General features: G+C 38.1%; 1 protein-coding gene and 1 pseudogene across 5 annotated transcripts in view; both read right to left on the bottom strand.

Annotated features, from left to right (window-relative positions):
- On the bottom strand, window positions 1–119 carry LOC120601832 (uncharacterized; annotated as a pseudogene).
- Window positions 1–10,471, bottom strand: part of STXBP1 (syntaxin binding protein 1) — a 61,387-nt gene that overhangs the window by 47,620 nt on the left and 3,296 nt on the right. The window lies entirely within an intron of this gene.

The following is a 10,471-nucleotide window of genomic DNA, read 5'->3' as shown; positions in this document are numbered from 1 at the left end:
CGCCTACAGCACCTGGTCTTCCTAGGTGGTCTCCCATCCAAGGACTAACCAGGCCCGACCCTGCTTAGTTTCTGAGGTCAGACGACATCAGGCACATTCAGGGTGGCATGGCCAGAGACTCTGCTGCCATCTTTATCTCTGTTCTGCATATAATACGTCTTTTTTCTCTGGCTACTTAAGTTTTTTTTTCTTTTTTATCACTGCTTTGAAGCGATTTGGTTATGTGCCTTTCTGTACACATTTCATGTTACTTAGGCTTGGGGTTCATTGAACTTCTTGGATCTGAGAGTTTACAGTTTTCAACAAATTTGGAAAATGTTCAGGCAATATTTCTTAAAATATTGTTTCTCTTCCCCCCGCCCATTTTTCTCCCCTTTAGAGATTTCTATATAGTAGGCTCCTTGAATTTGATCCACAGCTCGTGTTTTTCTCCTCCCAGTCTTTTTCCTATGTTTTGCTTTGGATAGTTTCTATTGCTATGTCTTCAAATTCACTAATTTTTTCTTCTGCAATGTCTACCCTCTAATCCTAACCCTTTAACAAAAGGTATTTATATAGAGAGATAAAAACAAATATGGCAGTAAGTTAGTAATTGCTAAATCTAGGTAGAAGGTAGGTGGGTGATTATTATATTATTCATTCGACTTTGCAGTATGTTGAAATTTTTTCTTAATAGGAGGTTGGAGGCGGGGAGGGAATGAGCACTACCACTCTGGAGAGATGGACCAGATCGTTCAGTCTCAGTGAAAGCCCGGAAAAGCTTATTACTCTAACTTGAATTTCAAAGTGCCTTAACGGATAAATAGAGTTGGGAAGAGAAAGAGGGAAAGAAGGAGCAGGAGGATAAAGAGGAGGAGGAAGAAGAAGGGGAAGGGGAAGAAAAAGAAAGAGGAGCAGAGGAGGAAGGGGGAGGAGGAGGAGAACAGAGGCTGAGGGTCCCACACAACCAAAACAGTGAAGTCCAAGGTAACCCACCCTCAGACAATCTGAGGGAAGGCAAACTGGGGAACTCTCAGTGGCCACAGGATTGCCTCATCTTAAAAATCCCAGAGAAGCACTTTTACCCGAAACATGATGAGGTCTGCAGACTGAGTAATTTGTAGGGGTCCGCCTCACAGTAATCTATCGCTAAAAGCCTAGAGCGTGAAACTAACAGGGTGAGGGGGCCCCTTGCTCATCTCTGATGTTATATTTTCCTCAATCCCTAGCAACTAGTACCAACAATATCGATGTTATCCAGAGACGAGGGAAAGGCCTCTCTCCTTCCTCCCCTGGCTACCCCAACGCTCGAGAAGATGGGGAAAAGGAACCGCGAGAGGAGAGGATCAACGAGCTTGCTTCACCCTGCCTGCCACCCCCAGTGTGGAGGCTCTGGAAACCATCTACGCCTAACAGGTCTTCCTTCCTCCCCCTCAGCTGCCAAACAGGAGCTGACATTGAAGGAAGTTCATAAGGATCATCTGCGACTAGGTTAGAATCAACTGGAAAGTCCTGAGCTACATCTGAGCCGAGCATCAGTGGCCTTTCGGCCCTCATCGTCGTAACTCCTAGTAGCTTCCACTAGTCACTGTGAATCTATGCTGGCACGGAATGTGAAAATGATACCGTCTGTCCCCAGTAGCCGCAGAGAAGGAAACGAATCTGCCAACATGGTTCATCCAGCAGACTAGCACAATCTGACTTCCTGTTCCGGGCGAGAGTCTGGACTAGATGCTTCTGAGATCCTTCCCAGAGCCAAGAGTCCACAGTGTGATGGCATCTGGACACAGCATAAACCCGAATCCTCAGAGCTTTGCGTTTTGACCGACTACAACCACTACCTCACTTCTTCCCCAAAACGATTCTAAGCAATGACGTTCACAGAGGCAGGGGCTGACTTTAATACACAGGGGAAACACGACAGAGAGAAAAACTCCTGAAAAGCCTCTACCTGTCACGCCTCCTGGCTTGGAGAGCGGAGGCTCGTTCCTACGTGAAGACTCCCCGTTGCTGGCTTGGGCTTGCTTTGAGACGACTTGAGGGGGGGCCCTGGGAGTCACAAAATCATAGACATGGCTCTGCTAGATTTGCATTCCTGTCTCTGACTCTCAAGCCTGCTGGCTATGCTTCCCGCCTCTTTAGATAGTCCGCAGGCACCCGCAACACCTTGCCTACAAAAGCGAATCTTCCCTGGCAAACCTGTTTCTTCTTCTTTCATATCTCAGTGAATGGTACAGCTTTCCAGCTGGTTCCCAAGCCAAGAACTCTGGGGTTTTATTCAGTAAGCTTGAGCTGGTAAACTAACCTGATCCCAGCTCCTTTTCCTCATCTTCCACATCCAATCAATCACCATGGCCTGGCGCTTCTATCTCCCAAGACTCTTTCAAGTCGATCTTCTCTCCACTAGCTGCTGTTTCTCCATCCTTGGCAAAGATGCCCGTTCTCACCATCACTCTCTCCAGTCGGGATCACCACGGCAGCTTCCTAATGGAACCCTCTGCCCTCAGTCTCACTCCTTCCCACCCATTCTCCACGCAGCAACCAGAGATCTCCCTAAGCTAAGTTATGAACCACGTCTCTCCCCGACTGAAAGCCTTCAGCAGTGTTCCACTGCTCCTGGGAGAAAGATAAGAGTCTTTCACAAGACTAGGAAAGCCCTCTCCACCTCCCTCTCCACCTCCCTCAGCACACTCCCTCATCCCCAGCGTTAGGCTCACTGCACCTTTCTCATTTCCTGCCAAGCTGGACATTGATCTACTTGACTTACTCTCCCCCAGGCCCCACTAAGACCAATCTCCTCCTGGCTAACTCCGCCTCATCCTCTAGGTCTCCCTCAGCCTTCCTCATTTCCCAGGTCTTATTGGGGGCTCCCCGCCCCCGTGCTCCAATATCATCGCACCATTTGCCCCTCTCAGGGCACTTATCCCGATATTTCACCACCACCTGTCTGAATCCCAGTAGGACCACGTCTACTTATGCACCATTATATCTCCTGCCCTTAGTACAGGTTCTGGCACGCAGGAGGGACTGGATAAATATTGGTCAAATGAAAACTTGTGCCAAACCCTCCGAGGCATGCTGAAATAGAAACGAGCGTGATACATGGTCCTGGGTTTCCCTGACATCTCAGAAGTCCTCCAAACAGGGAGTAACTGCTGGAGACTCTGACTTAAATCTGTATCTTCACAGTTAGGCTCTAATGATTTAAAAAAAAAAAAAAATTTGTTTGTTTGTTTTTTTCCTACTTTCCTCTATCTCTACTTTTTATTTTTTGTTCCCAAGAATAAAATAGGCTTTTCCTAGTGTGATAAATATTGAATATCCCATTCACTTCCTATAAGGTCAGCTCTTAGACCAAATAATGAGTAGACATTTAAAGTGAGATATCAGTGGTATACAAGAAACAGAAAGAAAGGAATATTGGAAATCTGCCCCGTGAGAGCTTGCAATTTGAGCCATCAGGAGTTATTCTTGCTTCAGAGCTCGAGACATATATTAAGATCAGATCAGTCTACTTCGGAAGCAAATTGCTTTGTTTTAACCAATGCAAACTCTCCCAAAGGGCATCGGAGTGGGCAGTGGCTGGCTGTTGTCTAGTGATTATTAGATTATGTGTCTATCGAAAGTATAAGTAATTCATTTCCTTGATTCTTCTAGTGATTTATTCAGTAACTTTGAGCCGGTAAACTAATCTCTGTAATTCTATCTGTAAAATAATAATAATCCCTTACAGCGATTCTTTATTTTCCAAGCTTTTTTGTATATTATTTAATGTGAGCCTTAAAAAGAATTTTGTGGTACTGGGATTAGAATTCTCAATCTAAAAAATAGTTAAATAGCACGTCTATGTCACCCAGCCACTAAGCATTAGGACTGGAACTGTCAGCTGGATGTCTGACTTCTAGCCCAGAAGTCACTTTTTCCACTACCCAACACTGCTTCTCACTGATTAAAAAAATTAATTAAAAAAAAAAAAAGTTGGGGGAAGAGTAAGTAAAACTCATCCTTGTTGAAATTAAAATGAACTCTTGGAGACCTCGCCCTAACTTCAGCTCCAGCAACAGCTCTGCACAGAAGCAATTGATTGAGGCAATCGCATAAGAGGATCAGCTGGGGATTCTCCAAGCACTTCTCGTATCAGCAACCACAGGACTAGGGTTCAAAATTTATGGCTGCTGAGTTGCCAGTGATAACTATAAAATTTGGTCTGGCTACTCCACTAAAGAAAAAGACACTTCATTAGCTGCCAACTACCTGTTTGTCTAAGAGGTGCTGTGTGCCAAAAAAAAAAGCCGGAGGGAAAATCTTTTGGTGCCCATTCAATAAGCCCTTTTTGGATCCTGTGGCAGATGCGCGTGCTCTTACATTTGATGGGTACATGAATGATAACCCAGTCCCAAACCACCTCTTATGGAAAGTACGCCCCAATTTAAACGACTTATCACCCCATAAGTGTAACATCTAGTTCAAAACAAAGGAAGACCAAATTTAAAAATAAATGGTAAGAATACTGCCTATTAAAAACTATGAGGGGAATAAAACCTATGGGGTTCAACCAAAGCTGTGCTCAGATAAAAATTCATATCCTTAGTTGCTTTTATTGGAAGAAAAAAATTAAGAAGTACTCGATTCAAGAAATTAAATAGATTATACAAATGTCTAACCGCTACGCTGTACACCTGAAACTAATACAAAATACTGGAAGTCAAAAAAATTAAATTAAGAACACATATACACAAAACGTAGAAGAAACAGATTATTTTAAAAAGCCAGTTAAAATTGACTAGTCTCTAGCAAGTATTTCCATAACATAACAAAAACAGCATAGAGTAAGAAAGAGCATAATAACCAGTACAGAACATTTTTTAAACTTATACGAATTTAGTCAATAAATATGAAATTTTTCAGTTGAATGGCCTATAGTATAAAGAAACATAAATTGCCAAAATTGACTCAAGAAGAAGTAGAAAGCCTAAATAAATAATCAAATAAATTTTAAAGGCTGTCAAATATTTATCCTCTTCCCCCCACCCAAAGCAATAAATTCAAATAGTTTTATGGATAAATCATTTCTAACATTCAAGGAAGATAATTTCCAAGCTATCTGATCTATTCTGGAACACAGAAAAAGACAGGTAACTTCCTAATCCATTTATGGAGAGAGAAATTCTGATGCAGGAGATGTGGAAAAAAATTTAAAGGAGAGAGAAATATTTAAAAGAGAGAAAAAGAATATATATATTCAATATATAGAATACTATATACATAGTATTCAATTGTTTATTCCAATATTTACTGATTGCCCACTACGTATCAGCACTGTTCTTCTAGGTACTGGGAGTAGGGCAGTAACAAAACAGTCTAGCTCTCATGGAGTTTACATTTGGCTGGTGGAAGCAGGGATAAACAAACAAATAATCCAGTAAGTAGAAATGTCAGATCTGACAATTCAGTATGGTAAGAGGGATATTCTGGGGGAAATTAGGGAAAGTTTCCATTTTATATAAAGTACTCAAAGAAAACTTCATTGGTGAGTTGGTGTTTGACCAGAAACCTAAAGGAATTAAGGGAAAAAAGCATGCAGATATCTGAAGAACAATCAGACATAGGGAACAGCAAAGATAAAACCCTGAGGTGGGATCGTACCTGGAATGATCAAAGAACAGCAAGAAGGCTCCAGTGTTAATAAATATAGATGCAAAAATATGTAAAATTTAATAATACAGAAAAAAGATACACAACTATCAAGTAAAGATCATTTAAGAAGCCTTAGCTTCTCCATATGATACCATGATGGGGCATATTAACATTTTCTAAAAGGAAGATAAATACATACAATGATAGTATACATAAAATAGAAATCAGGAAATAAATTAAGAAAATTGATTACGAACTTCAAAAAACTCTAAATGTAGCTACCATAATAACTAAAAGGCATATTGGTAAAACGCAAATAAAAGAACATAAGAATTAAAATAGTAGCCACCATTTTAAATAATCATCTACTACACACAGAGCTATGTACTAGTAATTTATATACATTGTCTCTAATGCTTAAACCAACTCAGCAAACCAAATACAATTATCCTAATTTTACAATTAAGTGAGTTTAGCTAATGTGTCCAAAATGATACAGATATGCAATGACTGGTCTCCAAATTAAAACTCATGTCTATCTGATTCTAAAGCCCATGTTATCACACACACCCAAAATAAATTTTTAAAAGAAATTTAGAAATGCAACACCATTTAGTTATCTTAGAAAACTATCCAGACTAGATGTGATTTTGGAAGAAGAAAGTAACAATCTCCCTAGAAATTATATATGACGGCAGAATAGTTGTATAAGCAAAGATGATATTTAAAATACTTAACTAATACTTAACTAATATTGTCCTTCTGGCTGCTGCATCATGGGAAGATCCCAGGGGTTCCTGGAGAGGGACCTGGACAATAGGGGGATTAGGGGCTCAGGGCAGAAACTATTTCCCAACCAGCATAGAGGATTTTCAATATTTTAATACCAGCCAAACCAGTGTGTACCAACTGGATATCATCTTTGAGTTCAAGAAGGTGTAATGTCCAGAAATCTAGGAAAAACATAGAAGAGTCTGGGCCTAAGGAGAAGACATTATGAACATGCAATTTCATTCCAGAGATACCTGCCTGCCATGTGTAATGAACTGTTCTAGGCACTACGGGAAACGCCAAGAGGAATAAGACACAGTCCCTGCCTTCAAGGGTCTTATGATTTAACGAGGAAGAAAAAACTTACGACAAATAATTATAACCTAATGCAGAATGCAATGAAGTGCCATAAGAAAGAATAGAATGGCATCAAAAGAGTTAGAGGAGAAACTTCTATTCCAGACAAGAGAGAGGGAGATGCCTTATTGGGAAAAAAAAAATAGTATTGAACAGCCCTTGAAGGATGAGAGCTCATCCCAGGATGAGCAAGCTATATCAGAATCCTTTAAAAAAGTGAGGAGAACAAAAAATATGATAATTTTAATTAATAAACTGAGAATGAAGACACAACAGGACCATTCAACAATTTTCAAATTTTAAATGAACTGTCTAAAAGGACATAAAATCACAATTGTTATAAGAAAAAGTTCTTATCAAAAGCACACAGAGAAAAAGATAGAAGGTAGAAGATTAAAGAAACAGACAAACTGGTCTCATTTAAGTAATACTTATCATTCATTGAAGCTTTCAACTTTTACTTTTAAAAGACAGTAAAATAACTTCAAATGAAAATAGGTAGATTAAAAATGTAAACGAACAATCTTATTAAAAATGGGCAAAAATTTGCATAGACATCTCTCCAAAGAAGATACACAAATGGCCAATAAACACATGAAAAAATGCTCAACATTAATAGCCATCAGTGAAATGCATATCAAAACCTCAGTGGGATACACTTCACATCCATTAGATGGCTACAAGCAAAAAAAAAAAAACAGATAATAACAAGTGTTAGCGACGATATTATGAAATTGGAACCCTCATACACTGCTGGTGAGACTATAAAATGGTGCAACCACTTTGGAAAACAGTTTGGCAATTCCTCAAAAGTAAAATATAGAGTAACTATATAAACCAGCAATTTTACTCCCGTGTATCTACCCAAGAGAACTAAAAATACATCTCTAAAAAAGTAAAAATAAATGTAACATAAATTCTTCCAATCCATGAATACGGTATATCACTCTATTTATTTAAGCCTTCTCTGATTTCCTTTATCAGTATTTTGTAGTTTTCGGCACACAGATCTAGAACTTATTCTGTTAGATTTATACCTAAGTACTTCACGTTTTTTGTTCCACTGTAAATAGCACTATTTTAAATTTAATTTTTTAACTGTTCGTCGCTAGTATATAGAAATACAATTGATTTGTGTAAATTGACTTTGTATCTTGCGACCTTGCTGAACTACACACAATTCTCCTTATAGGGTTGCTCCCTTATTTATGAAGCTAAGAATTATAATTTTCACATTGTAATACAGTAAAGAAACTAAAATATTAAAAATAAATTTGTTAAAGTACTGAGTCTTCCCAAACTGATCTACAGATTCAATACAAGTCCAATCAAAAGCCCAGAAAGACTTTTAAAATAGAAATAGACAAGGTAATTCTATAATTCCCATGGGAAAGCAAATGAACCAAAAGAACCAAAACAATTTTGAAAAAGAACAAAATTGGAGGACTCACAGTACCTGGTTTCCAGTCTTACCTTAAAGCTATAATAATTGAGACAGAATGGGTGTTTATGAAAGCATACATATTGATCAATGAAACAGAACAGGGAGTCCAGAAATAGATCCACCCATACATGGCTAACAGATTTTCAACAAAGAACGAAGATGATTCAATGGAAAAAAAGATAGCCTTTTCAATAAATGGTGCTGAAACAACGGGACATTCACACAGCAGAAAAATTCATACACACATAAAAAGAACTTTGATAACTCACACAATACATAAAAATTAACTCAAAATGGATCAAAGACTAAATGTAAGGCCTAAAATTATAAAACTTCTAGAAGAAAACACAGAAAATATATAAAACATAGAAAATCTTTGTCAACTTGAGTTAGGCAAAGATTTCTTAGCTAGAATACCCAAAGCACAATCTATAAAAGGAAATTAACAAATTAGATTTTACCACGTATCTTCTGTTCTTTGAAAAATATCGTTAATAGAATGAAAAGATGAGTCACAACTGTAAGAAAATATTTGCAAATCATACATTTGATAAAGGACTCGTACCTAGAATAAAGACTTCTAAAGACTCAGTAATAAAAAACAAACAAACAACCCAATAAAAAGTATGCAAAAGACTTGGACATTTCACCAAAGAAGATGTATAGATGGCAAATAAATAAGTGAAAAAATGCTTGACATTATCAGTTATTACAAACATGCAAATTAAAACCATGAGATACCGCTCCCTATCAGAATGACCAAAATTTCAAAATTGACAATACCAAGTACAAGGATGCTGGTAGAAATGTAAAATGGTATAGCCACTTTGGAAAACAATTTTGACCATTTCTTATAAAGTTAAACATATACTTATCATACAACCCATTAATCTCACTCCTGAGTGAGTATCACATATCCAAGTGATACGTTCACGCAAAAAGTTGTGTGTGTGTAAATTCTTACAGAAGCATTTATAATTGCCCTAAAGGGCAAATAACTCAAAAGTCCTCCAGCTGGGGAATGGATAAACAAACTGTAGTACATCCATACGACAGAACGACGGTCAGCAATGAGAAGGGACCAACTACAGATACGGGGAGCATGGATGCCTCTCAAATGCATTACGCTAAGTAAAAGAAGTCATATTCAAAAAGCTACATACTATATGTGTATTGGATATGACATTCTGGAAAAGGCAAAACTGTAGGGACAAACAGTTCAGTGTTTGCCGGGGCTGGGAGTGGGGGAAGAGGCTGACTAGAAAGAGACAACACAGGGGAACCTGAGGGGTTGACAGGCACTGTTCTGTATTTGATTATGGTGGTGGTTACGTGACTGTATGCAAAGGCTGAAATGTGTGAACTCTTCACTTTTGAAAAAGGGCAAATTTTATTGTATGCAAAGTATATCTTAATTTTTTCACGGAAAAAATGTAACACGTATTTAATATAGTTCAAAATATACTTGTTATTTGTATGCTAACCAAAGTTTCGATTTAAAATAAGTGTAAGAGATGAATGAAGACTGCTTCTGTCACAGTGTCCTCTCAATTTCTGACACATCCTGTGAATCACGACCCCATCTGAAAAAGGTATGTTTTTAATGTACAAATCGAAACCACATTCTTTTCCAAAAGAATGTGATTCTTATAAACGAACAAGAGGAGAAATTGCTAACAGCTAAGAAACAACAAGAAAAACAGTACGTTTTGTAATCCTTGCATCTTTGTAACCCACTGACAACACTTCAGGGAACAGGAATAAACTCTAGATTACACAATATGGATTTATATAATTGAAACGTCACCTATTAAAAAAAATTGACATAAGGTGCCACAAAAAATGAAATCGTCCTTTCTCTTACAATCTCTTTGTAGAGTGCAGAAAACAACTACATTTTATAGAAAAAAAATTAAAGAAAAAAAGGTAAAGAAATGAGTAGGACAGGGAACAGAAATTGGGTCAAATTACAAATCGTCCATGTTTTTCAGGTTGATTCTTCCATTTTCCAATGCACCTGCACCTTTTTCAAGGAGTTTATCCGAGACTCTGCTTCTCCCCCCAAAAACCTGGCCCCACAGGATAGAAATAGTCTCTCTTCTTGAAATCCTCTAACACTTTGACCCTCTTTGTGGATCTTTTCATCATGATAATATTTACTCAATTTACTGTATGCCAAGAACTGTGCTCAGTGCTATCCCTGTATTACCTCATTTAATACTCACAGAACCCCACAATGTAGGCGCTATTATCATTCATTTTATAGATGAAGAAACTGAGACA

The sequence above is a fragment of the Pteropus medius genome, unplaced genomic scaffold (genome assembly GCF_902729225.1).
Source record: "Pteropus medius unplaced genomic scaffold, Ma_sr-lr_union100, whole genome shotgun sequence".
Taxonomy (NCBI): domain Eukaryota; kingdom Metazoa; phylum Chordata; class Mammalia; order Chiroptera; family Pteropodidae; genus Pteropus; species Pteropus medius.
Note: the sequence above shows the minus strand (reverse complement) of the source record. Positions and strands in the feature narration are given on the sequence as shown.